The 25,413-nt window shown below is 37.9% G+C and overlaps 1 protein-coding gene and 1 long non-coding RNA gene across 3 annotated transcripts in view; both read right to left on the bottom strand.

Moving 5' to 3' along the window:
- The window catches only part of ARHGAP42 (Rho GTPase activating protein 42), a 280,435-nt gene that overhangs the window by 213,186 nt on the left and 41,836 nt on the right, over nucleotides 1–25,413 (bottom strand). The gene's annotated exons all lie outside the window — the stretch shown is intronic.
- Nucleotides 16,309–23,293, bottom strand: LOC146399824 (uncharacterized). Its single transcript, XR_014815101.1, has 2 exons — nucleotides 17,326–23,293; nucleotides 16,309–17,245 (listed from the first exon to the last, which is right to left on the bottom strand). It is a non-coding gene; the product is annotated as an uncharacterized LOC146399824 (long non-coding RNA).

Below are 25,413 nucleotides of genomic sequence, written 5' to 3'. Positions count from 1 at the left end.
TCAGGATGCTTAGGAATCTTGCAACAGCTAGCCTTCCTTCTCTTCCCTCATCACAAGTTCCTTTGAGTTTCCCCTCAAAACTCAATAAGCTATCTGGATGCTTTGCCCTAGGGAACTTCGGACACAAGCCCCCACAACTAACCATTTCTTCCTAGGCCATCCTTTGCTTCCTATGGCCTTGCTCCTTGACTGAGAAAGGTCAGCTGCTTCGCCCTCTCACTGAGGTCACGGAGAGTACACTATAAAAATCCCCATTCCCAAACACTGTCAATATAACCAAGTGACTGAGTGGAGGCTCTAGTGGCAGATGACATGGGTTAACTTCCTGCTTCCACCAATCAGTGGCATGATTGTGGTGAGCAGGCTTCATAACCTTTCTGTACCCCATTGGTTAAGTGGAATAAAACCCATCTCCAAGGGTTACTGTGAGGAGTAAACGAGTTAATATAGATGAAGCACTAAGAACAGTGTCTGACACAGAGCTAAGGTATTAAAATGTATTGGCTCTTTCCATTCTGAGCATCTCAGAAAAGAAAGGAAAAGGTAAAATTTCGGGAACGAAAGTGGCAGCTATTAGACCTCAGATACCTTGGAAAGTGTTCAGTAAAACGGTCTATTGATTGAAGTTTCAAATTCTTTCTTGGTGCACTGCATGCATCATACTGTGATAGAGAGCTTGATTATTCAGTATTTCTGTGTAAGAGATGAGTGTCTCTTTCAACGCTGGATGGAATCAAGAATGCAGGAATGATTCCTTCACAGTCCCTTCTGAAGCATAATGAGACAGGTCTATACAAGAAAACACGGTTCTCAACTAGTCCAGATAATTTCAAAAATAAAAGGAAAGTTCAAAAAATGACTGATTTTCAACTTCAAGTGTCTGGGTTCCTGATTTTCCTTTTATTTTTTTTTTTCTCACATTTCCAAAAACCAAAGTAATGATGAGGTCAAAAATGTGACCAAGGTAAAGAACTTATGATATTTTCCAGCAGTCATATTGCTCAATCTGAAAAAATGAGAAATCCAGCTCACACTTATAATCTTGGCTCCATCTCATACTGAGTGCAATTCTGAACCAGAAAGTGCCACACCTCCCACTGACTTACGACTCCATGGGATACACTCTTCCCTAATTGTCTAAAGTTTCTAAACAATGGTTTGATGCACAAAACAGAAGTACTGGTCCGAAATCCTTATAAATAAAACTGATTCACATCTGATTATACAGACCTTGCATTTATAACTTAAGTTCTTAAAGTTTATGTTGAATTTTAAAGTGTCGAACTGTGTAATGACAGAATCCACATTTCTCTTCAAGTACAAAAAAAGATAAAGGGTATAAAACATGACAAGCAGGGAATCTAATACAGGCAAGAGTGTCTCTTTCTCCCCATTTCTACCCAACAATTAGAACATGAGAACAAACAAGGAAAAGATTCCAGCCAGAGTCATCCTGGCCACATTCTAAGATGAAGTGGGAAGAGTAATACTTAACTAGAGAGAAAGCTGTACATAGTTAAAATGCTACAAGTACCACTCATATCACATCCTTTCTATTTGCTTAACCTCCAAGTTAAGAACAGGTTGTCTTCACATGTATTCACATAACTTGGAAGAAGTTATAATGGGCTTTAATTAGTGAGCAATGTTTTCATATCAAAGAGTTAACCCATAGCACCCACTATTAGATGATGCTAATGAAACACTAAAACTTCATTTCATTAGAAACACTTCAACCTCATTAGAAAAATGCAGAACACTTAGTAGATGTTTAATTATAACTCTTCTTATACATACATAGACTTAAGAGCTGGAGTTACCTGTTACTTTAGAATTGTTAATGGAAGGACTTTTACAATGTTAGCTATGAAAATGAACTCTATGTCAGAACAAGTACAACCAGCGAGCCCATTGGTCTAAGGCAGTCTTTCGTGAAATCTACTTGCTCCAGGATTAGATTTAAGCAAGACTCACAGAAGGAGACATATGTGTCATAGATTTATCATCTTCACACTACCGTGTAGAGAACAGACATATGAAGCTATGGGCATACAAAGGTAAAAACAGGATACATCCTTCCCCCCAAAAGGGCACAGTCCAGTACAGACATGAGGTATATGAATCAATCATATCAGAGGACATTCATTCTTGTACTTTCTGGTGTCACAAGATAACTGAATAACATTCTAGGTGTTAAGCTTCTTAAAAATAGGTATATATTCTTCATCTCTCTCCACCCTTAGTGTCCAAAAGAAATCAGACAAAAAAGAGACCAGACCAGAGAGACCAGAGAGAGAAAAGTGTATGCCAAGTACCAACGCATTCATAACATAAGAATTCACTGTAGATAAATTACTGAAAAGCTTATGCTACTAGAAACATGCATGAGTATAACTGCAAGTCTTAACTTAATTAAAAAAAAAACATACTTTACACACAAGACTATGTCAAGGAATTACCAAATAAGCTTTGATTTTTAATACCTGCATTTGTCTTTAATGTTTTCATAGAGAACAAGCGTCAGATGGTTAAATGGAGAAAAGCACAGAGGAAAAGCACACTGGGTATGCAGCAAACTATAAGAAAATACAATAACTTTTTGTCAATAAGAATCATTCCTATGGCTCTTATTTGTACAAAGTTTGAATACGCCCATTTTACTATCTTCTATTATTCCTAAGTGGCTAGAAAATAACAGTTAAAGTAAAACTATCACTATTTGCAGATGGCATGATACCATACGTAGAAAATCCTAAAGACATTACCAGAAAACAGAGTTCATCAATGAATTTGGTAAAGTTGCAGGATACAAAATTAATACACAGAAATCTATTGCATTTCTACATACTAACAATGAATGATCAGAAAGAGAAATTGGGGAGTTCCTGCTGTGGTGCAGTAGGTTAAGACTCTCACTACAGCAGCTCAGGTAGGTCACTGCAGAGATGCAGGTTCCATCCCCAGCCTGAAGCAGTGAGTTAAAGGATCTGGCATTGTCACAGCTATGGCACAGATTGCAGCCGCAACTAGGATTCAATTCTAGCCTGGGAATTTCTATGTGCTGTGGGTGCGGCCACAAAGAGAAAAAAAGAGAGAGACATTAGAAAACAATCCCATTTACCACTGCATCAAAAAGGAAAAAATACCTAGGAATAAACCTATCTAAAGAGACCAGTACTCTGAAAACTATAAGACACTAAGGAAAGAAATCAAAGATGATACAAACAGATGGAATGATATATCATGCTCTTAGATTAGAAGAATCAATACCGTTAAAATGACTATACCACCCAAGGTAATCTACAGATTCAATGCAATACCTATCAAGTTACCAATGACATACCTCACAGAACTAGAACAAAATATTTTAAAACTTGTATAGAAACACAAAACACCCAGAATAGCTGAAGCAATCTTGAAAAAGAAAAGTGAAACTGGAGGAATCGGTCTTCCTGATTTCAGACTATACAAAGCTACAGTCATCAAAACAGCATGGTACTGGCGCAAACACAGAAATACAGACCAACAGAACAAGATAGAAAGCCCAGAAACAAACTCAAGCACAAATGGTCAATTTATCAATTAAAAAGCAGGCAAGAACCTACAGTGGAGGAAATAGAGTCTCTTCAATAAGCGGTGCTGAGAAAACTGGACAAGTTCATGTAAAAGAATGAAATTAGAACACCCTCTAACACTACACACAAAATGGATTAAAGATCTAAATGTAAGGCAGATATTGTAAAACTCCTAAAGGAAAACAGAGGCAGAACACTCTGACATATATTGCAACAGTATCTTATTTGATCCATCTCCTAGAATAACGAAAATAAAAACAAAAATAAACCAATCATACCTGATTAAACTTAAAAGCTTTTACACAGGAAAGGAAACCATTAGCAAAACAAAAAGACAACCCACAGAATGGGGAAAAAAAACTGTGCAAATGAGGCACTAATCTCCAAAATATACAAACATCTCATGGAGCTTTGTATCAAAATAAATAAATAAATAAATGGGCAGAAGATCTAAAAAGACATTTCTCCAGAAGACAAACAGATGGCCAAAAAAACACATGAAAAGATGCTCAATATCACTAATTATTAGAGAGATTCAAGTCAAAACTACAATAAAGTATCATCTCACCATTCGGAATGGCCATCATAACGCTGGAGAGGATGTGGAGAAAAGAGAACCCTCCTATACTGTTGGTGGGAATGTAAGCTGATGCAACCACTATCAAGGGCAGTGTGGAGGTTTCTTAAAAAACTATAGAACTACTATATGATCTAGCAATCCCACTCTTAGGCATATATCCAGATAAAACTATAAAAAAAGGAGACGGAAGGGAGGGGAAAGGGTTACTGATATTACCAACTAAAGAAGAATCTTCCTGGAGTTCCCATTGAGGCTCAGTGGGTTAAGGACCTGATGTTGTCTCTATGAGGATGAAGGTTTGATCCCTGGCCTCACTCAGTGGGTTAAGGATCCAGCATTACTAAAAGCTGGGACCCCGGCTGGTCTTAGGTCATAGATGCTGCTCGGATCCAGTGTTGCTGTGGCTGTGGCATAGGTCTGTAGCTGCAGCTGTGATCTGACCACTGGCCTGGGAACTTTCATATGCTGCAGGTGGGAGGAAAAGGAGGAAGGGAGGGAGGGAGAAAAAAGGAAGAGATGAAGGGAGAAAGGGGAGGAGGGAGGGAGAAAGGAGGGAAATGTCTTCCTGAAGAAGGTCCAGGACCAAGTTTGGTACTAGCAATCAGTTAATAAATATAGGCTGAGCTAAGTGAAGTGAATTGTGTGACTTACAATAACAGAATCAAGGAATTCTCTTTCCTTGAAGACCTAGAGAAACACTGCCATGTAGCAGCAGCCATGTCCATGGGAAGTCATGGGAGACAGAATCATGAGAGGGTAATGGGGCACTGACGCTCTTCTGTATCCCCCTGCAAATGCAAAAAAGCACAGACTACTCTAAGCCACTAAATGAACTTCCTCTACTCTAGCCTAGCTTTAGACGGCCTTTTTCACTTCTACACCAGATGTGTACTGGGGTCGTATCCTGTTCTGCAGTGGATACACCCACCCTCTGGCAGGCAATACAAGTCAAAGCATCTGTTTTCGGTGATGAACTAAAGTCTAATGTGAGGAATGTGCTCAGATATGGGAGGAAGTCATTCCTTAGAATCAATCATTCTTTCATGTCATGGTGTGCACAAGACTCAGACAGACATGGATGCCAATTCAGGGACCACCACTCACTATGATATGTCTTAGAGCAAGCACTTAGGTTCTCTCAATCTCAGGCTCCTCACATACAGAAGATACTAATCTCTTACAAGACAGTCATGAATATTACATGAAATGGACTTAGCACAGTTTTTGGTTCAGAATAGAAACTTGAAATTCTGGTTCTCAACAAATGTTAACTATTAAACCACTATTTATTATGATGGCAATTGCAGAAATGAAATATTTTCATTGTAAGCATAACATATTTAATCTGTGTATTAAGTTACTATCTTCAGGAAACTTCAGTGAAAATAAATAGTGGTGCTGGCCTCTAATGAAGACCAAAGAGTTTGTAATCCCATAAATGATATGTGTCTGGCAAGCAGTTCCAGAAGATTCCAGCCTAAAAACAACAAACAGGAACCAACACTTGGCCAGATTTTATCCACAGTTTCTATAAAGCTACAAATTCCATAAAAATTAAAAATGAAAAACCACAAAGACTGTACTATTGCTACAACCCAAGTTAAAAATAGCAAGTTCAAAGCATGAAATAAACTACCCATCTTCCCACCCTGGGGGAAAAAACTTGGGAGGGGGAGAGTAAAGAAACAAAGGCACAATGCAGTTTCCCCGAATTCTCTTCCTGCCTCACTAGACATTCCTTTGCTGCCTCTCTAGGGATTTCTCTTCTTCACACTCTCTTTCAGGAGGGTTTATCTTTAGCCACCTTGTTTCAGCTCAATACGTGTTCTCTTTTGAAAAGTACTATCTGTGTATCTATACGCAGGTATCCCTCAAGTGGTGATTACAGTTTCAATGCTGGAATTCCAAGCAAAATTCTATAAAATATCCCCCCTGCCTTTGATTTAACAAGAAATACTGCGTTATCCAACATGGAGGATAACCAAGCTTGCAGTTTTCCTAAGCTTCGCAGCAACGCAGGCATAGCCTGGCATGTTTTCCTGGACTTCCTTGGTCTACCTTCACATGCACAACTTCTTCCTTAGTCCAGTGATTGTTTGGACATGGCTGGACATTGTTTGCTACAACTTATGCTCTTATCAACAGATTTGGTAAAGGAAAGTGCTTACTGGAAAGTGTTTGGTATTCTAGCTTCACTCCCAGTCCTCTTTTCTCCTGACTACCTGAAGTATCTACCTACCCAAATAATGACTTTGGAAGAACATTTGGTGTTACTTTATCTTTCATGTCACATATCAGCCTATTTCCAACTCTGAGAACTTACTTCCTTTTGCTATCAGGTCCTTTTTAGTCTCAGATGCCAAACACATTTATTATAAAATCATGATTTGACTAGTTTAATTTCCTTTTCAAAGCATCACACTAAATTGTTGCCCACTAGGCAACCTACCCAGTTTGGGCCAGGTTCTAGGCTAATATTCAAGCATATTATCTTTACTTTTCAGGCCATATTTTTTCTCAAACTGGTTTTTGCATCTTCAGTATTCCAGCCAAACTGATCTAAACTTCAGCTGTCTCAACATCCACGAAGTCATTCTTTAGGTTGGAAACAGCCTTTTACTTCTGCTGTGATCTTCAAATGTCTTCAAATAAATTAGTACTCACAGTTCCACTGTGAAGCTGGATTATACTTTACAAGAGCAGTTGGCTATACTTGAGGAGGGTGCATGTAGCTTCCTTTAGTCCTTTAGAGTACCTTTAAGACCTAACACTTTCTAGATTAATCCAAAAACACCCTAAAGAATCCAGTCAGGACAACACATCTGCTGATTGACAGATACCAAATACTAACAACAATGTGTCATGTCAGGAGTTCACAAAACCATGGATACTTTCAGTGTATCTTCCTGGTACTATAACTTTTATTAGAAAACTGGAGAAAATGGAGTTCCCACTGTGGCTCAGTGGGTTAAGAACCCGAGCAGTATCCATGAGGTTGTGGGTTCAACCCCTGGCCTTTCTCAGTGGGTTAAGGATCTGGCATTGATACAAGCTGCAGTGTAGATCACAGATGGAGCTCAGATACGGTTTGCTGTGGCTGTGGCATACGCCGGCAGCTGTAGCTCTGATTTGACCCCTAACCTAGGAACTTCCATATGCTGCAGGTGTGGTCATAAAAAAAAAAAAAAAAAAAGAAGAAAAGAAAACTGGAGAGAAGAAAGCTAAGTAGTTTTATATTTTTTTAAAACACACATATTGCTAGTATAGCAGACTTTATGTGAATTAACTTTTATCTTGCTATTTCCATCAAAGCAGCCAGTTTGGGCCAGGTTCCAGACTACTAAAGGTACATTTTCCCCTTCCTCTGACAGAAAATTCTGAAGTACTATATTACTATAATCTAGCTCCTTGTTGAGTGCCTACTGTCATAACCTACATTACAATTTTATTACATTTTATACTTATTTGTTTCTAAGTCCCGTAACCCTCACCAAAGATTACGCTGAGGGAGGGCAGAGAACCTCCCCAGTTGCCATAGCCTCCAGCACAGGGCAGTGTGAATAAATATAGGAGGCTGTCAAACAGAATAGAATGCAGGAATTCAGGGTATTTAGGAAAGGTAAACTAAGGCCTTTCCAGGATGGGCAAAGAGCAATTAGAGATAAGAAGCCAGGTGGTTAGACTCAGACCTGCCTCTAGCGATAGAAGGTGCTCTGGGAACCAAGAAGCCCCCAGCAAACAAACCAGCCTAAGGATCTGGCCATCAAGTCAAGCAGATGAGATGGGAGGGCCAGAGAGAATGAGAAAGTTCTTTCATTTAAGAACTGTTGGCAAACTTTGCAAACAGCAAGCAGTATAAGCTGACAGAAGTAGCCCAGATATTTTAGGTGGTAGCCTAAACATCTCAACATTGCTTTACTACACCTATGTTAAGTTTATCTCTCAAGACTTAAAAATATACTCATCATTATATGACGGTGGCAAATTTAATGCAGCCAAAGAGCCTGCCAACGAAGGAAACACTAAAGTGACACCAAACATCTTAGTCCCTTGTCTCTATTCCAAAAGGTAAAATTACCATTTACTTAAGTGCATTTTCCCATCAGCAGTTTAGCACACACTATTAATAAAAGTTATACAACCCTCATATTGTTTCTAATGAAACTTCAAAGTATCATCTCCGTGGTTAATAGATATCTGCATTCCAGCATTCCCTAAGAAAACACTGCTAGACCCAATAATGAAATCTGCTTAACCAAGCAAAGAAACAATCTAACAGACATGAACCTTCAAACATTTTCTAGGTTCAGTTTAAATGGGGTGATGAGCTTAGAATGTGGGTATCACACAAGCGGCAGGCTATGTTTATTGGGACCGCATACTTGGGTTTTCACTATTGGATTTTTATTTTTATTTTTTTTGGCCAAGCAAAAGTATATAACATCACGTAATACCATGGCTACATATGAACATTATAATGGTTATGGCAAAATAAGTTTTTTACATAGCAGCATGACCAGCGTCCTCTTAAAGACGGGAAATATAATGAACAGTAATTGAAGGCTGAATACATAAGCCTCTGTCTTGGACAAGCTGTGGAAGTATGCTGGCATCATGCCCTGTTCTTCCAAAAAGAACAGAAAAGAACAACACTGAAAAACAGGGTTGAGCTTGGGCTGCCAGGGAAGTAGGGGCACAAAGATCATTATTCTCCATTTACACAATGTTTTTTGTAAGTTGTTTTCAATAAACTTACTATCCCACATGTTTACAGACTTCATTTTTCTGCTGTCCTATCCCATTTTGAAAAATTAAAGCAATGTTTCAGGCAATTTCAGGAAAACTTACATTTTAACACTGTAGTTTCTATTCCGTATCTTTAGAGCCAGCACTCCATCTTATCTTTAAGGTATCAAACAGAGATAATTTTGGTGGGATACATTATTTTATTACTTTTTTGTTCGACTTTAAATTCCAGGTGTTCTGCTCTTAATAAGTTGACTTACTACAGCCATATCATTATCTTAAATACATGATGAGATTTTTCAAATCATATTTATATTCCTTATCTCAATGGAACCCTACTGGGCAAACAGACTGAGTGGGTAATTATCAATATTTTTACAGATGAGAAAACAAAGGCCTAAGGTTAAGTGATTTTTTCCAAGCAACAGAATCAGAACCGGAACCTTAATCGCCCACATCCAGGCCAACCCTCCTCTTTCAATACCATCTTAAATAAATAATCCTCTTACACCTACAATTCTACCATACTGGGCTTAGCCTAGCAGTAAATTAAAAAAAAAAAAAAAGAAAGAAAGAAAGAAAGAAAAAAAGAAAAAAAAAAGCCAGGTTATTTACAGTTTTAAATTAAAACTTTAACTTAAAAAAATTCCTCATTCTTATAGCTTACTGTATCTCCATTTATGTAACTAGTTTATGGTCATTATAAAAACACATTAAGTGGCTTTGAAGAAGACAGTTGAAACATACTATGCATATTATTTTTATTTTGGGGTGATCAGTTATACTCATCAAAAAACATACTCATCAAAAATAAATCTCAACTTTTTACTCCAAAAACTAAAACTCATTCACCTAAACAGCAGGCTGTTAAGCTGCCAACATACATGCACTTCAACGATCTGTACAGAGTCAGCAACTGCCTGCTGTGATTTTGAATAGCTGGGACTTTTATTTAGCAGCGAGAACTGAGGAATTCCAACTGTGTCAGCTTGTGCAACTATGTCTGGCTTTAGAGCTTCCCACACTCTGGAAGATATTATTGTCTCTAATTACTTTATTGCTGCAAATAAAGGGACTTTTCACGGAAACGATACACACAATTTATGCCAGGCTTTTATTAGACAGCACAAAGTCAGACCACGATGAGGCCACCATTCAATTCAAAATGTAAATATATATGTGGCTTTCAACTCTTCTTACCTGGTATTTTTTATTTACTTCAAAACATATTAATATTAGTTCTTCAGCTACTAAAATCTTAAGGTGTTGTAAGTATTATTTATCATAGTTCATACATTCTAAGATGCTAAACTGTAAGCCCCCTACGCAATTTTAGAGATATTAACATAAAAACTACAACTTTTGGCTCCATGAGTCCCAGGGTATCTTTAGATTTTACATTTCACGCGGTCAAACTGAAAAATGGCAAATTCTGAAGCATGTGACACTGTCAAGAAAAACGTTATCCTAACCTCAAGGAGTGAATATTCTAACGAAATAAATAGCACATAGTGCACTGCCTCCATCGCTTGTTCCTATCTTTGAATGCCACAAAAACCTGACTACAGGAAAAACCTGTTTCAGAAATATACAATCTCTGCTGTTCCTAACCATTATGAGAGGGGAAGTAAGAAATCAGTTCTCTCCAGCTCAGCTTCTCATTCCGTGGACTAAAGGAAGGCTTCAAGCTACCCACTCCCTTGGGCTTGTTTCTGGGCTCCAACCCTAAAACTGGGGCCAAATGGAACTTCCGGCAGCTGTGTGCTCATGAAAATGACCCAAAAGCACCAGAAATGCTGTAACCATGGGATTGTGGGCAGTACTTTAACAAGAGCTCTCCAGATAACGAATAAGTGTGTCAGTCACTGTGGTCTCTCTATTTTCAGAAAGAAAATTGATGAGAAGAGATGTGCAACCAAGAAATGAAATTGTGGATATTGTTTCTGTTTGCTCCACATGCTCCTGGACCTTTTGTTTTTCATTTGTTGAAGTTTTATTGAAGTATAGTTGATTTACAACATGGTGATAATTTCTACTGTACAACAAAGTGATTCAGTTATACATGTGTGCACATCCATTCTCTTTCAGATTTTTTTCCCATACAGATTATCACAGAATATTGGGTAGAGTTCCCTATGCTCGACAGCAGATGCCCTTTGGCCAGTAATTCCATATACTACACTGTGCACATGCCAATCCCAAACTCCCAATCCATCCCTACCCCACCCCCACCTGCCCCCTTTGGTAACCATAAGTTTGTTTTCAAAGTCTCTGAGCCAGTTTCTGTTCTGCAAATAAGTTCATCTGTATTCTTTTCTTAGATTCCACATGTAAGTGATATCATATGATGTGTCTTTAACTGTCCAATTTCACTCAGTATGATAATCTCCCAGACCTGTCCATGTTGCTGTAAATGGCATTATTTCATTCTTTTTTATGGCTAAGTAATATGTATATATATATATATATCTCACATCTTCTTTATCCATTCTTCTGCCAATGGCCTTTTAGAGTGCTTCCATGCCAGACCTTAATTTTCTAAGAATAAAAAATTCTCCAGAGTTCCCTGGTAGCTCAGTTGGCTAAGCAACCAGCATTGTCACTGCTATGGCTCAGGTCACTACTGCTGTGGCATGGGTTCAATCCCTGGCCCAGTAAGTTCTGCATCATGCAAGCACACCAAAAAAAAATAAATAAATTAAATAATTCTCCATAACCTGAGACTCACATTCAGTTCCAATGCAGTGCAGTTTAGGGAGCTAGCCCATTGTGATTCAGGGTCAGTAACCTTGATGGTAAAGGAAGTAGTTTGTACACCAGTTACCACAAGGCTGAGGCACAGGTAAGCACTGTCTTCAGCTAACTAATTTAAGCTAATCATAAGAGTGAAGGGTATAACCTAGACTTCTTTCTGAGAATCCCTAGAATCATACCTGTGAGTGACTAACACCTGCTACTATAACAACATTACAAAAAGTTATACTGAATATCAGACTAACTTAACATCTAACTTATTAGATCATTTCAGTGAAATTAAATGGTGTATTTCTTCCATCACAACCCCTAGAACCAAGGAAGTATTGAGCAAATAGAGGTCCCTGGGGTTTTAGCTTTACTGAACTATAAACCCAAAATGTAATCAACAAATCACTTACACAAAAATGGTAACCTAAAGAACTTGAGAGCTTTTCTTCCTAAATACTTTAATGGTTATCCTGCAAACAAATCTCTGTGCAATGAATTTGCATCGTGAAGAAACTGCCTGCTTAAACAAGGGTAAATTTTAAAACTTGCATCACTTGCAACTGCAATAAATGCTCCAACAGTTAACTACAAATAATAAATTTCTTATCAAAAATGTTAAAAGGCAATAGATGAAAAAATAACGAAATGGTTCATTTTCTCAAAGCCTTAGACAATCAAAAGGTATGTATTAACTTCCTCATCTACGAAACTTCTATATCACTTGGTCTACAAAGTCCCACTTCCTATCACTTGGAAACTTTGATAGGTAAGAACCGGAGTGACCTGGAGCATCAAACTGTTTGATCACTAGAGTGAAGTGGAGAACAAACTTTGCAGATTAAAAATACTGAAGAGACCATTTTCTCAAACCTCAATCAAGTAGCTCTGAGGAGGGTTTGCCCACTGATCAAACCACTTAACTGAGAATCATCTCCAGATTCTAAAAGCAGTGCATGATGAATGCTGACAGTATACAAGCTAGTTAAAAAAAATCACTAAAACAAGTGAGAATTTACTTAAATGGTTTTTCCTCAAATTAAGAAGAAACTAGTACTTGAACTATCTAAACAGAGCCTCATTTCCTCATCCACTTTGAGTTTTCGAATGTCACCTTCTCAGTAAGGCTTTTTCCTGAAACTATCAAACCCATAGCTGCCCCTACAGAACACAAACAGGAGCGCATACACACACACAGGTACACACATAATAACCTCCCCCGATTTATTTTTCTTAGTAGCATTTTCACCATCTGACCTATGACATATTTCTTTGGATCTATAATTTTTTTAACAGTGGTAACACCAGTCTATAACACTGGTTTCAGGTATACATTATATTTTGACTTCGGTATACACTACAGTGTGCTCACCACCCAAAATTTAGTTTCCATCCAGTTCACCCCTTCTACCTATTTCACCCTTCCCATCCTCCATCCTTTCTGATAATAAACACACCTGTACTCACTGTATATATTTGTTTTTGTTTTGCTCGCTCATTTGCTTTTATATTCCACATAGAGTGAAGTCATGCAGTATTTGCCTCTCTCTGACTTATTTCACTTAATACTCTCAAGATCCATCCATATTGTTGCAAATGGTAAGATTTCATATTTCCTTTTTATAGCTGAGTAGAATTCCAGTGTGTGTGTACACCATATCTTCTTTATCCATTCATCCATTAGTGGGTGCTTAATTTGTTTCATACCATATATACCATAATTAATGTTGGGATGAATACTCAGGTATATGTATATTTTCAAAATATTGTTTTAATATCCTTTGAATGTTCCACCCAGAAGTGGAACAGCTGGATAATATGGCAGTTCTATTCTTTGTAATTTTTTGAGGAATAGGTATAAGCAGTACCTTTTAGTATACCTTTTAGATGTATTATTCATATATACACTATTCATATACATATGTGATACCATCTGCAAATAGTACAGTTGTAGCTCCTTTCCAATTTAGATGTCCTTTTTTTTTTCTTGCCTAATTGCTTTGGCTAGGACTTCTAATGCTATGTGGAATTAGAGTGGCAAGAGTGGGCATCCTTGTACTGTTTCTGATATCAGAGGAATAGCTTTCGGTTTTTCACCACTGAGTATGTTCACTGTGGGATGTGGCCTGCATTATGTTGAGGTATATTCCCTCTATACCTATTTTATTGCGTTATCATCAATAAGTGCTGAATCTTGTCAAATATTGTCTGATATTTTATTGAGAATTTCTGTATCTCTGTTCATGAGAAGATTTGGCCTAGAATTCTCTTCTCTGTGTGTGTGTTTGTTTTGTTTGTTTCTTCTGTGTTTTTTGGGTTTTTTTTGTCTGGTTTTTCTATCAGGGTAATGTTATCTTCATTAATTAAGTTAGGAAATGGTCTCTCCACTTCAATTTTTGGAAAGAGTTTGAGAAAGATAGGTATTAAATCTTTGACCATTTGGTAAAATTCTCCTGAGAAGCCATCGGTTCTAGAGTTGGAAAGGGGAGTAGATTTTGTTGACTGTTTCCAATTTTCTAACCAGTGAATGACTGATTCAGAATTTTTATTTATAAGTCAGTTTTATAAGGTTGTATGATACTAAGAATTTGTCTTTCCAAGTTGTCTGATATGTTGTTGTATAGCTATTCATAATATTTTCTTATAATCCTTTATATTTCTGTGATAGCCAACATAATTCATCCTTTTTGTTTGTTTGTTTTTTTGGTTTTTTGCCTTTTCTAGGGCTACTCCTGTGGCACATGGAGGTTTCCAGGCTAGGAGTCAAATCGGAGCTGTAGCTGTCAGCCTATGCCAGAGCCACAGCAACGCGGGATACAAGATGCATATGCAACCTACACCACAGCTCACAGCAACACCAGATCCTTAACCCACTGTGCAAGGCCAGGGATCAAACCTGAAACCTCATGGTTCCTAGTCAGATTTGTTAACCACTGAGCCACAACAGGAACTCCCTATCCACTTTCGATTCTGATTTAACTTACCTTATCCTTTTCTCTTTTTTTCCTTAGTGAGTCCAGCTTAAGTTCTATCAGTTTGGTTTATCTTTTCAAAGAACCAACTTTTAGTTTCACTGATCTTTTCCATTGTCTTTTTAGCCTCTTATTTCATTAATTTCCACTCTGATCCTTATTAGTTCCTTCCTTCGGCTTACTTTAGGGTTTGTATGTTCTTCTATAGTTTAATTAGGTGTAAGGTTAGATTGTTTACTGGAGAGTTTTCTTGTTCCTTGAGATAGGCCTGACATTGCTAAAAATTTCCCTCTTAGTACTGCCTTTCCTGAGTCCACAGATTTTGGTGTGTCGTATTTTCATTTTCATTTGTCCTCAGGAACTTTATTTTTATTTCTTCATTGACCCAATAGTTGTTAATTAGCATGTTGTTCAGTCTTCAGCTGTGATTTTTCCAGCTTTCTTCCGTAAGATGATTGTTCTTGTGTTGATTTCTAGTTTCACAGCAATATGGTCAGAAAAAATGCTTGAGATGATTTCAACCTTCTTAAATTTTATTTATTTTTTTTTTACTGAGACTTATTTTATATCCAACATATGGTCAATTGAGAATGTTTCATGTACACTTAAAAAAGATGTGTATTCTGCTGCATTTGGAAGAAATGACATGTATAAATCTATTAAGTCCATCTGGTTTAAAGTTTCATGTAAGGCTGCTATTTTCTTTGACTTGCTGTCTGGATAATCTATACATTGATGGAAGTGCAGTGCTGAAGTCCCTCATTATTTTGTTAGTGTAAATTTCTCCCTTTTGGTCTGCTAATAATTGCTTTATATATTTTGATGCTCCTGGAGTTCCCATCATGGCACAGTGGTTAAAGAATCCGACTAGGAACCATGAGGTTGCAGGTTCGATCCCTCACCTTGCTCAGTGGGTTAAGGATCCAGCGTTGCCATGAGCTGTGGTGTAGGTTGGTGTAGGTTGCAGACGTAGCTCAGATCCCATGTTGCTGTGGCTGTGGCGTAGGTCGGCAGCTGCAGCTCCGATTTGACCCCTAGCCTGGGAACCTCCATATGCTGCGGGAACAGCCCAAGAAATGGCAAAAAGACAAAAAAAAAAAATATATATATATATATATATATAAATTTGTGCTCCTATGTTAGGTACATATCTGTCATGTCTTCTTCATAAACTATTCCATTTATATTTAAGTATCCATCTTTGTCTCTTGTTACCTATTTTGACTTGAAGTCTATTTTGCCTGATATGAATATAGCTACATCTGCTTTCTTTTGGCTGCCATCGGCATGGAATACCATCTTCCATCTCTTCATTTTTAGAGCCGGAATGAGTGTCCTGGAGGAGCATATAGTTGGGTCTTTTTTTTTTTTTATTCCATCCAGCCACTCCATGTCTTTTGATTGGTGAATTCAATCCATTTACATTTAAGGTGAATATTAATAATGAGGACTTAGTACTGCCTTTTTGTCTTTGTTTTCTGGTTGCTCTATATCATCATTGTTTTTCCTTGTGTTTCTGTCTGCCATTTTAGCTTGATGGTTTTCTGTATTTTTTCTTTTAATTTTTAATGTCTCTGCTCAAGATTTGTTTTTGTTTACTCTGAGGTTTGTGTAAAATGTCTCACAGATATGGTCCTGCACATAGCATCTTATCTTCACTTGGCTATATGGATTCTGTCTTTTTCCTGTTCCCTTTTATGTTGTCTCAAATTATCCCTTGTTATGTCTGAGTTTGTTATCAAATTGAAGTATCTATGACTATTTTTACTGTTTTATCTTTAAACTTTATAATTGTTATAGTTAAGTGTTCAATAACCTATTCCTATATTGTTGTATTTTCTGATTTTGTCTGTTTACTGCCTTATTCAAAGTTTTATATATTCTGCCTTCTCATTTTATGTAGAAGACACCTTCCAACATTTCCTTTTTTTTTTTCTTTCTTTTTTTTTTTTTCTTTTTTTTTTTTTTTTCCTTTTTAGGGCTGTACCCACAACATATGGAAGTTCCCACAGGGGTTGAATTGGAGCTGCAGCTGCTGACTGCATAAGTTTGAGATCCAGCCACTCCTGCGACCTACACCATTGTTCATGGCAACATCAGATCCTTAATGCACTGAGCAAAGCCAGGGATCAAACCTGCATCCTCATAGATATTAGTCAGGTTGGTTACTACTAAGCAACAAAGGGAGCTCCAAGACATCTTTCAACATTTCCTGAAAAGGCAAGTCTAGTGGTGACAAACTCCTTCAGATTTTGTCTGTGAAAGCCTTTATTTCTTTTTTCGAATCTGAGTGATAACTTTGCTGGATGGGTATTCTTGACTGACAGTTTTTATCTTTCAATATTTTTGAGATCATCATTTTACTCTTTCTTAGCATGTAGAGTTTATGCTAAGAAATCTGACAGTCTAATGAGAGTTCCTTTGTAGGTTATTGTCTTTTTTTCCTAGCTGACTTTTAAATTTTGTCTCTGCATTAACTTTTCAAAGTTTCAATATAACGTGTCTTGGAGAAGGAGTTCTCCTGGCATCATGGACTTGTATATCCAGTCCCTTCCCCATGCTTGGGAAGTTCTCAGCTACTAAATAAATTCTCTGCCCCCTTCTCTTTCTCCTCTCCTTCTCCTCCCCTTCTCCTTCTCCTTCTCCTCTCCTTCTCAGCTACTAAATAAATTCTCTGCCCCCTTCTCTTTCTCCTCTCCTTCCTCATCACTATCCTTATGATGTCCTTCCTAATGAATATTTCTCATAGAATTTTTCCATTTTTCTAAATGTATTAGTTCTCTCCTTTTCTACCTATATCATTTCTAGATTTTTAGCTTTGAGCCACTGATTCTCTCTTCCATATGCTCTGTTTCCAAGGCTATGTAATATATTACTCATCTCATTTACTGAGTTTTTCAGCTCTAGAATTTGTTTGATTCTTTTTTAAAGTTTTAATCTCTTTGGTAAAGTATTCCTTCTATTCATCTATTCATTAGTTTTATTTCTTTTTTAAGGCCACATATGCCACATATGAAAATTCCCAGGCGAGGGGTCAAATCAGAGTCTTAGCTTCAGGTCTATGCCACAGCAACTCCAGATCCTAGCCACATCTGGCACATATGCCACAACCTGCAGCAACACCAGATCCTTAACTCAGTGAGTGAGACCAGGGATCAAATCTACATCCTCACAAAAACTATGCTGGATTCTTAAAGCACTGAGCCACAATGGGAACTCCAGTTTTATTTACGAAATCACTTAAGTACTTTTCTGAGTTTTCTTGTAGCTTGTTGAGTTTCCTCATGACAGCTATTTTGAATTTTCTGTAAGTTAGATCACAATAGTCTGACTTTGAGTGTGATTTCTGGGAAATTATCATTTCTTTTCTGGATACCACGGGTACTGTGATTTTTTATAGTACTTGATGAATTGTTTCTCTGGCCTTTGAAGTAGTGCATTTGAAGTAGTGAACACCTTTCTTCTTTAGGTAAAGCCTTTTTGATTTGATCCTAACAACTCAACGGGTTAGTAATTAGAAGCCTCTCTTTTGTTTTTCAGTAGATGGTGCTATAACATAGGTTTCTGGTTTCTCTTACCTGACTGCCTATGGCTCTATTTCAGAATCAGCACTCTCCATAGCCTCTACCTGAAGCATCACCTAATGCTGTCTTTTCCATTGTTTGTGCCTCCAGGTTCAATGGTGCCTTGGCTGCTGCAGGTACTGCCACTGTCACTGGTACTGCTGCCTGGGCGTCAAAATGGCAGGCACTTCTACCACATCCGGGGTTGCCTGGGTCACAGGCTCTGCTGCCATAGGCAGGCAAGGGGAGGTGGGGATGGCTGGTATGGGTGCCTCTGCTGCATCTAGAGTTTTTGAGTTTTTAGGCCCCAGTGCTACAGGCCAGTGGGCTGGAGTTGAAGGCTTCTCCGTAGCTGGAAGGATGGGCTTGTAGGTCCTATTGCCAACTCAGTCACCGTGGCAATGGGTGCCCCTACAGACAACAAGCTGGAGTTATCCACACTGCCTCCCCAGCTGCCACCAGTGGGGTTCTGAAGCTCTGGGCTCAGTCATCAGGGCCAGGGTCACAGGCACCACCTCCATGCTTCCCTTAGTTCCGCCTCCTCTATGTGTTCCAATCTATTCACCTTTAGATGTACAGATGTGTGGAACTCTCTCGTGTCCTGATTTGTTGGGTGGAGGAACTTTTGTTGAGTTATAGATGTTTTACTAGTTGCAGATCAAAGGGAAGAGACAGAGAAAGTAGCTACACTGCCACGATGCTGACCACTAACACTTTATTCATTAATTTGTTTCCCCAATTAGAATGTAATTTCTATGAAAGCATAAACTTTTGCCTATTTTGGTTCCCTGTCCAACAAACAGATATGGGCCTATGACATAAAAGATATTTAGTTTTGCATAAACAGATGAAAGAAAAAAAGCATATAGTAAGATCCTCTAATAGTGCCCTTCTTAAAATAGGATATGTGTATCCTATAGTGGAAGAACAGAAGATAACACTTGATTATTTTCAAATGAAACAAATGAAATAAAATTTTTTAAAAAACACTCAAAAGAAAGTTTAACTTGTGATAGGCAGAATGGAGCCATATAGTGATAGGTAGGTGTTTAGAATGAGGTATCTGTTTCCTCTTAGGAGTAATATTATAGGAATATATGGAAAGTAAGAGTCTAAAACTAAAATGTGACAACAGAAAGAATTACACTTTTTAATACCTGAGAAGAAATACAAGTTTCCCAGTTACGCGTCCCACTATTAAGCAATTTTCTTTAAAGCTACCTTGAATCAAGTAATCAAAGACTAAACTTTCCACAGTTTATTTCCTACAAGTATGAAATAGAAGCTAGGCAGGGAGAAAGGAGATAATGAGGAATTGACCTAAAGATGAACATGGCCTGGGAGTTCCCTTATGGTACAGCCGGTTAAAGGATCTGGCATCATCACGGATGTGGTTCAGGTCTCTACTGTGGTATAGGTTCAATTCCTCAATTTCTGGCCCGGGAACTTCCGCATGCTGCGGACAGAGAGAGAGAGAGAGAGAGAGAGAGAGGAAGAGAGGAAGGAAGGAAGGAAGGAAGGAAGGAAGGAAGGAAGGAAGAAAACCAAATGAACAGGGCCTGAACTCAAAGTTCCTTAAAGCACCACTTGATTTCTGAGATGAAATAGACCATCCTCAATCAACTGCACCGTTTTTACATTATAAAGTTAGCACTTGTGCACAAAAGATCTTTTATTTAGTCTTTCTTTCCCAACTAAAGACCTTAAATATGTTTATTTCAAAGTCAGTGCTCAATTTTAATTCCAAATTGATGAAGCATTTTTTAAGGCTCCTCCACAATCTACTAGTGCCCTTTATTCACAATGATAGTAAAATTCTATATTTAACCATATAACCTACTATGGTTAAGTGCTACAGAAACCTTACCAGTTTGGCGAGAATGACTTTTTTGAAAGTCTCCCAAATCAGCTGGCTTAAATTTCATTTATATACTTTTTATCATGTGGTTATAAGTAGTTCTAAAAGGAATGAACTCAAAGTTAAAGATCCAGAATTAAAATGATTAACACAACAAACATTTACAGCTCATGGGACTTAAAAATATGTAGACATTGGATTATCACTGACGCGTAACTGGATGGAGTGTCAGAAGTCAAGGGTTAATTTACCACATGGTCCTGTGTGACAAGATGCTAGGCGACCACTTCTCTGGGCCTGGGGGGGGGGGGGCACCACCCACTTGGCATATAACAAAGTGCTCAGTAATTCAACCTAGAAGGCTTTCTAATTAATAGAATCTGTTGTTTCAAATTATAAAACACTATTCTTCCAAAGGAACCTCAAAGCGCTTCAAATACAGGACCATCTCCAACCACAGGTTGCATGCCTAAAACCTCAGCTATTAAAGCTGAAAAGTAGAGCCCACAGAATCTCACTCACACTCATGGCTCCTGCACTATGTTCCCGAAGGACAATCAACCACAAACTACAATCACTGAATGTGATGTTAGGGCTATTTCAGTCCCAAGGTCAGCTTTCTGCCAAAGGTTCAAAAGAAATGATCGAAGACACTGATTCTAGCTCAACAATGATAATGGGCCTATGACATAAAAGATATTTAGTTTTGTGTTTTGCGTTTTGTTTCTAAACCAGAAACACAAAGGCCTACATATTAAGTTTTACAAAAAAAAATATATAAGACCTTCTCTCTCAACCAGGAGTTAATAGTCTGGTGGAGAATACAGATTATATTTACTAAAGCGACTGGTGTCATGACAGTATTTGACACACGGTGAGAAAAAGGCAGAGGAGACGATCTGAAGCATGAGCATGAGCTTGCTTAGGGAAAGAAAAGGAGAGAAGATTAGCTACAATTTGTTTAGAAGAGCTGCCACTCAATTTTTGTTTCCGGAAGAGATTATGAAGATTTCCTTTAAAGTTTATTTTTTTAAAATCCTCAAAAAAATAAAAATGCAGAAGTTTCAGATTAAAGTCACCCACCTAGTGGATTTCCCCCTAGGACCGAGCATGCCAGAACTGCACACTGCAGTCACTAGTACACATGCAAAGTAATTCTTGCTCTAAACTTGGTCAAGGACAAAATAACATCTTCAGTTTAAAAGAAGTACTCCTCATACTAAGTTGTTTTCCCAAAATTTATCTCTACTTTCACACCATAGGGGAAAAATTCTTCCACAAGAGAAACCTGCTTTCCAGGAAGCATATGCATGACATGGGTTCTCTAATATTTTCATTTAGGCTCAGAGCTGTTAACTTGGTGTGGCCATAATTCAGATTCCTAGTTTAACTGAGAGACAGGACAAGGAAGCTAAACCTTCGGGGATCTTCAGTTTTGGCTAGGGCCTGCAGAGAGCAGCCTAGGGATGTGTCAAGGTCAGTGACACGGCGGACACACAGAACAGGAAACAGTCCACAGTAGAGCTTCCTGTATCCCACACCCCTCTACTCACACGCACTTAACCTTCACGTCCTGCAGCCTTGGAGGAAGCATCACATGTCACTGACTATAAGAACAAGGCTTCCTTCTCCCTCTCTCACAAAGCAGCCTTGCAGTCCAAGTAAAGCTGTCTGCTTTTCCACCCAAGCCCTGGGAGATGGGATGAGGCTCGTGTCCTTGCTCCAGGAATAACTACACTTCATACAGAACCCTGTCAGCTTAAATCTCATTAGGACAGGGGAAATAAAGTATCACCACAAGCATTCCTTTCACTCTACCTGTACATTTTTAAAATAGTACTGTAAGTAAAGTTTCAAAACTCGGTTAGGTTTAGGGTTAGAGTCAGGGTCAGTTAGGGCTGGAGGGATCTTCCCTGGATCTGTACTGTAGCATCAGACAGTTTTAAATCCTAGATTCATGACTAACTAGCTTTCTATTACCTTGAGCAAATTTCTTAACTTCTTCCTCACAGTCTCAATTTTTGTGTATATATATAATAAAAGAATGTTACTCCCTACTTAACAGTGTTAGTGGGACGTTTAGATAAATTCAGAGCCCTGGCGTTTTTCAAATAAATATCTTTCTCTCCCTTCTATTCCAAAGGAAGAAATTTGGTGCATCGGATGAGAACCAGGGTATACAGTAGAATGGACTGTGATCAGGATAACCTAGTCTTTTAAAAAACTTTTATATTCATGATAGATGTCATAGACCAAGGGGATCTAAACTATGTTTTAGCAATTCGATTTCCTTGTCAGCAGCAAAACTTCAAAATACACACAAAAGGTATGTAGAAGTAAGCACGTATACAATAGCTTCAGTGAGTCCAAAATGAGAGGGGACAAAAACAGACTAATCAACTTGTAGCTTCCAGGATCACATCAAGTAACTGATTTTTTAACAGTTTTTCTATACACAGGCAACATATCACACACACACAAAATCTTTTCAGAGCTATTCACTACCATAGGTAAAAGCCTTCCCCACTAGCATAAAACAAACTGCAGCTAGACTACGGGACAGATGGCATTCAGTAGTTTTGTGTGTGTTGGGGGTGGGGTGTGTCAGGAATGAATGTGGTTATCAAGACATTTCTAAGTTGGAACAACATTAGAGTAAGGGTCATGGGAAAAGAAGCTTTTGCTCACCCTACTTCCTGGCAGCATTTTCAGTACACAAGCCATAAGCAACTCATGTTTACCAGATAGAACAAGAAAAGACAGGATTATTAAAGGAAAGAGTGCAAGGATCAGGGCATACATGTACACACTTTATAAATTACTTACACTTTTTAAATTTTTATTTTGAAACTCTAGAAATAGTTTTAAAAACTTAGATAACCATACTTCACTGTACAAAATATCTTTTCTGCTTTAAATCAACTGAATTAGGTTAGAAAATTTTTATTAGAGTCAATCACACAAATGAAACTCAATTACGGAAGAAAACCAATCATTACGTATTTATTTTATCCTTCTCGGGAAAAAATGCAACTTGAAATTATTTTTCAGAGTCATAGAAAAAATGTCTCTTGGGATTTCAAACTTCCAAGTCTAGAGTTCTTGATATTAAAACAAGTTTAAAAAGAAGGTGAATGTATCCTGGAATTGATACTAAATTCAAGAGTATTTTATTTACCATGGGTAAACATTTCCTTACTTTTTGCCTTGCTAAAACTCACAGATGAAAGATAACCAGTTAATAAATCTCAAATTATACAACTAATACAAGCTACTTCCATTTTTTTTTTCCTTTGGCTCCACCCATGGCATGTGGAGGTTCCTGGGCCAGGGATCAAATTTGTGCCACAGCAGCAACCTGAGCCACTTCAGTGAAAATGCCAGATCCTTAACCTGCTGAGCCACTGGGGAACTCCCAAGCTAACTCCTTTTTTAAAAAGAAGAATCTAAGATAATTCAACCTAAGGGGTGGGGGGGAGCTACTGCCAGATCTATACATTTCTACTTTATGTTCCCTTGTCTTAATCCTGGAATTGTGCAAAATTATAAGCACTTTTCAAAAATACCTCAAACTAGGTCTGGGCTTAGTAAGCAACGTTTTTCTTAAATTCTGAAATATATGCTTTCTTTATAACTATGGATTTACCAAGGAGAGTGTCTCCTAACTGTCTCTATGCTTGAGTGTTATTAAACTAAACAGACAAAATATGAAGAACTGACTTTGGCATGGAAAGCACAGACGTAGCTTTCTTTCCCTCTGCTTCTTCTTAAAAAGAAAAAATATCCAAACTTGAAATGTAATAACACAGATCTCCACATGTTCCCTTTATTTGTAACATAACATTTCCACTCTGTAGCTATCTTTGGTAATTTTGTAATTTTGTAACATACTTTATCATTTTATGTAAGGGAATATACTGTTTACCAGCTTCACACATACTATTCTCACTGATAAAAATCACAATCTCTTTACACAAAAAAAAGATGCCCACAAGCAATGTTCTGATTGAATTGAAAAAGAAGAAAAAAAAAAAAAAACATTTGCTAGCATTATTGAGTTACACTGGTTTTAAGTTAATGTCAGATCCTTTACATGGATACCTAAAACAAAAACAGCACTTAGCTCCTTGATTCAGACTTAAACATCTCCCTCACTAATCTCAGGACTGTGAGATTCTGAGCGGAGGAATCTCTGACATTCAGCATCTAAGCTCTCCTTGTTATTTCAATGACTTTCAGTTCTTTTCACATTTGAATGCCAAATCTACATTAAAGAAATGCCTCTTCCCAGTTCACCCCCAACAATTAAAATTCAAGAGGAAGAGGGAAAACTTAACCAAATAACTGCCTCTGAATTATAATTATTACCAAATCACTATTTGACTGCTATCAATTACAGGCTACCACATCTCTACAACTAAACAGTCCCTCTAATCACTAAAAATCTTTTCTTAAACAAAATATTCTTCTAACCCCCCCACCGAGATATCCAAGAACAACAAAGGTATAGAAATAGAGTCTTCTTTTGACATCTAGCACCTGCCTACTTCCATGCAAGACACTAGAAGAGATTCTAATATGATTTCCTTCTCATCTACTAAGGAGTTTTATTATCATCTAATTAGAAAGAAATGGCCACAAGAATATTTTCTGAGGAAGAGGAAGGAAAGGGGGCGTGAATGGCAGCAAATGAGTGACTGAAGAACTAATATCAGGATCCAGACACCAGAATCTAAGACAGTGCTAGAGTACGTGTCCCTTTCAAATCTTCCCCCAGAGGGGTTGGTCAATACAAGTCCATTGCCATTCAGTACCAATAAGAAGTGTTTCAATAAAGACGAATTTTTCTGCTCAAAGTTTTACAGAAAGTAGAGCTAATCCATTCAACAAGTAATTAAGCATATACTCAGGGCCAGTCACCGGGCCTGGTACAGAAGTCAATGTCGATTCCGAGAGTACAGAGTATGTAGTGAACAAGGCCAAGATAAGCCAAGACGTCTAAACCTTGTGGAACAGACCTCCTAGGATAATTGTCAACATACTGAACGACCGGATACCAATATGCTCACCAATAGGGAGCCATGCCAACTTATTAAAGAACAAGCTCAAGTCAGAATTTAAATGGTACAAGAATCTAACATAGTAATAGTAATAATGACAGCAATAACAAAAACAAAACATAACAATCCCTGGCCAGAATGTGCAAGTAGCACTCATTCTATCTTCATGTCAACCCTACAAAAGCCTGCACAATAATCATCTTCATTTCATGGATGCAGAAACTGACCCTGGGAGAAGTCGTACTTTGTGTGCATCTGGGGGCAGGGGGGAGGCATTCTCACATAACCATAAGGCCACCCTCATGTGGCACAAAATT

This window comes from Sus scrofa, chromosome 9 (assembly GCF_054392235.1).
Source record: "Sus scrofa isolate SSC_HxYL_T2T_F1_AM1 chromosome 9, Sscrofa_HxYL_maternal_Yorkshire_Landrace_v2.0, whole genome shotgun sequence".
Taxonomy (NCBI): domain Eukaryota; kingdom Metazoa; phylum Chordata; class Mammalia; order Artiodactyla; family Suidae; genus Sus; species Sus scrofa.
This window is presented reverse-complemented; position numbering and strand designations above follow the sequence as displayed.